This window comes from Thamnophis sirtalis, unplaced genomic scaffold, assembly GCF_051295495.1.
Source record: "Thamnophis sirtalis isolate CommonGarterSnake01/CBP01778 unplaced genomic scaffold, rThaSir2_p1.2 scaffold_1, whole genome shotgun sequence".
Lineage (NCBI taxonomy): Eukaryota > Metazoa > Chordata > Lepidosauria > Squamata > Natricidae > Thamnophis > Thamnophis sirtalis.
In genome coordinates, this window is record NW_028261381.1 from 63,251,817 (window position 1) to 63,255,932 (window position 4,116).

A 4,116-nucleotide genomic window follows, 5' to 3' on the forward strand; every position below is an offset into this window, starting at 1 on the left:
CCGCAGTAGGGCGCAAGGAGAGTCGGGACGATGAGGCGGAGCCTGCGCTGCCCGCCGGGCGCCGGAGAGGGCTGGGTGTGGCTGAAGGCCTTGCGCGGCGAGAGGCCAGAGCTTCAGGGACGGCGCTGCTGCGCTTGCATTCTCCGCCTGTCCAAGCAGGGCGCGCATGGTGCGTAGGATTGAAGGCTTCCGGTCCCGTCTGCCAAGCTGAGTGAAAATCTCCACGTAAACAAAAGGGACACGTAGGGCGATTAATTGCATAAGTTATTGTTCTCCCTGTTGACCTAATAATCTTACCAATAAGGGGGGAATAGACGTGTGCGATTGGCCCAAAGCCTCCCGCTAAATTTCATAGCTTCAAAGTGGGCGCGTTTAAATCCTGCTCCTCGTAAAACACTTAATTGGCTGATGTTTTTCCATCTAGTTGGTTCCCCCCCCCCGCAAATTCTATTGACAAATGGACGTCACAGCAATGATCTTGTAACTTAACACTGTAGAAACTCAGCGCCCACCCACCCTATAATAGTGTAAGCCTTCATCGTCATTGTACACAATAAATACAACGAAATTGTTTTAGCCCACTGGTGCAATTCAAATACAAACTACATAAATAGTATAAAGAATAAATACCCCCCTAGAGAATGAACTATTTTGGCGAATATTAAAAAGGCAAGATAGAATATTTCCCCTAAAGGAGACATGGGGGGGGGGAATCTTAAGGGAGGCAGAAACCAGCACCAGTCTCCCTACTCCAAGCAGAAACTCGAGGTCAGCTTTTAGAAATGCAGATTTGGTAGTCCATTCAGAAAGACTGGGTCAGGCAGAAACTCCACATAACTAATTAGGCAAGAAAAGATTTGCTCAGACAACACCTAGGATTTGCATTTCCCCTTTTGCCTATACAGGTGAAATTCGAAAAATTAGAATATCGTGCAAAAGTTCATTTATTTCAGTAATGCACCTTAAAAGGTGAAACTAATATGAGATAGACTCATTATATCCAAAGCAAGATAGTTCAAGCCGTGATTTGTCTTAATTGTGATGATTATGGCTTACAGCTCATGAAAACCACAAATCCACAATCTCAGAAAATTAGAATATTGTGAAAAAGTGCAATATTCTAGGCTCAAAGTGTCCCACTCTAATCAGCTAATTAAGTCATAACACCTGCAAAGGGTTCCTGAGCCTTTAAATGGTCTTTCAGTCTGGTTCAGTAGGAATCACAATCATGGGAAAGACTGTTGACCTGACAGTTGTGCAGAAAACCATCATTGACACCCTCCATAAGGAGGGAAAGCCTCAAAAGGTAATTGCAAAAGAAGTTGGATGTTCCCAAAGTGCTGTATCAAAGCACATTAATAGAAAGTTATGTGGAAGGGAAAAGTGCACAAGCAGCAGCGCAGCCTGGAGAGGATTGTCAGGAAATGGGGCGTTGGTTCTTACCTGATAGGCCCCTTCTCTGGGCAGGTGGAGACAGCGGTCATGCATGGGTTAACTCAGTCAGTAACCAATAGAACTGAGTCTACCAAAGTGATGTCATCGCCTCTGAGGAGCATGCTCCCGCTTTTCTTGATGAAGGAGATAAGTAGATTGCTGTGCGGTGAACAATCGCTTTCCGTCCAGTGACTACACAACATGCTCCCAGATCACCCCTGCGAGGTAGGTCAGGATCCTAAGGGTGGGGATGACCGCTGAACCAACGCTCCATTCTCCAAAGTTGGTAGAGACAGCGGTCATGCATGGGACATACCAAAGCTGGCATGTCCCTGGGAGGGCATGAGACTGGCCTAGGAGCTGGAAGAAGGGAGGACTCGCCATCCAAAAGCTGCATCTGCCGATGCATATCGATCCACCTTGTAATGTTGTATAAACGAATTAGGAGTAGACCAGGTCCCTGCCTTGCAGATCTCTTCCACCGAGGCCTGTCGTGCCCACGCCGCTGACGTAGTTGCGCTGTGCATGGAATGAGCTGTAATGTTGGGTGGAGTGAAATGATGCGTGACGTAAGTTTGAGAAATGGCAGACCTGATCCATCATCCAATCATGGATGGAGAAGCTTTCAGCCTCTTGTTGGTAGGGTGGAAAGAGACAAAGAGGGCTTCACTGTGTCTGAAGACTGCCGTCTTGGCGATATAGATTTTAAGAGTACGCCTGACGTCTAGCTTGTGCCATTTGCGCTCCAGACTGTGAGATGGAGCGGTACAGAAATTTGGAAGAGAGAGATCCATAGAGCGATGGAATGCTGAATTCACCTTTGGGACAAAGGTGGGGTCAGTGTGAAGGAGCACCCGGTCTGGGTGGAACACACACAGGTCAGACCGAATGGAAAGGGCCGCCAGCTCTGAAACCCTACGCACAGATGTTATGGCCACCAGAAAGGCAGTCTTGAGCGTGAGGTGATACAGGGTTGCCGACCTGAAGGGTTCAAAGGGCGGTTCAGTAAGAAAGTTGAGGACCTTGGTTAGATCCCAGGAAGGCAATCGGTGCATGACAAAAGGGCAGAGATTGGATGCCCCCTTAAGGAATCTGCGGATGTGGGGGTGCAATGAGAGGGGCTCATCTTGGTGAAGAGAGAGAACTGATGAGAGAGCCGCAAGGTATTTGGAGATAGTCTCTTATCAAGCCCCCTGTTGTAAAAAGTCTAGAAGCTGGGATGCCACAGCCTTCAGAGGATCCTCCCCTCGAGCCAGGCACCAAGCTACAAAGGTCTGCCACGTAGATACATATATCCTGTTGGTAGCTGAGCGGTGGGAGGCCTGAATGGTATGGATTACAGTTCTCTGAAAGGTTATCCGCCCTCAGGACTGCCTGCTCAGCCTCCAAGCGGTTAGGCATAGCCAGTGCAGGTCGGGGTGGTGAATGGAGCTTTGATGAAGGAGGGACGGAATCATTGGTAGAAGCCACTGAGGTTCCACAAAAAGATTGATCAGGTTCGCGTACCATGGTCAGTGCGGCCAATTGGGGGCAATTAGGATGAGCTCGGCCTCTTCCTCTATCACTTTCCGAATCACCCTCTGTATTAGGGGGAAGGGAGGGAAAGCGTACAGGAGACCGCGAGGCCACCAGCACCTTAAGAGCATCCGTCCCTTCTGTGCCTGGTGTTATGTATCGAGACAGGTACTTTGGCAGCTGGTTGTTGGATGATGTTGTGAAAAGATCCAGGATTGGAGTCCCGTACCTGGACGACAGCTGATGAAATATGCGGCAATTCAGACTCCACTCTGCAGGGTCGATCATTGTGCGGCTTAACCAGTCTGCTCTGGCGTTGTCTGATCCCGAGATGTGTTCGGCGTGTAGGGAGAAAAGGTTGGCTTCCGCCCAAGTTCCTAGGCGAAAGGCAGACTCCATGAGTCCCCCCCTGGCAGTTGACATGCTCCTTGGCCGTAGTGTTGTCCGTCCGGATCAGCACATGTGTGTTTTAAAGCGAGGACTGGAAATGAAGGAGAGCCAGATGAATGGCCCTCAGATCTAGCCCATTCATACTGTGGGATTGGTCGGAGTTGAACTAAAGCCCCTGAACTACCTGATCCTCCAGGTAAGCTCCCCAACCCGTCAGACTCGCGTCCATTGTTACTACGAGATGCAGAGGTTCCCTGAAAAGAGAGCCCTGAGCTGTGGCCGGGGTGATCCACCAGTCCAGGGATAGCCGGACCTCTGGGGTCAAGCTGACCTTCACTAGGGAACAGCTGCTGTTGGTCTTCTGAAATGGCAGAAGAAACCACTGGAGGCAGAGGCTGTGAAGCTGTACCCAAGGGACGATGGAGAAGCAGGAGACCATCTTCCCCAGCAGTTGAGACAGCTGAAGAAGAGGGACCCGCTGTCTCCCCCTTACCTCCTTGGCTAACTCCCTGAGACTGCTCTGGTGGTCCTGAGACAGAAAGACTTTCCCCTGGGAGGAATCTATGAGGGCTCCCAGGTGCACCAGGTGAGAAGTGGGACGAAGTGACTTTTCTCCCGATTGATGGAGAACCCCACTTCCCCTAACAGCTGAAGGTTGTCCTGGAGGTCCCTGAGGGCCTGGATGCGTGACCTGGACAACAACAGGATGTCGTCCAGGTAGCAGAAGATCTGGATGGGCCTGGCCCGCAGATGGGCTGCTACGACCGACAGAAGCTT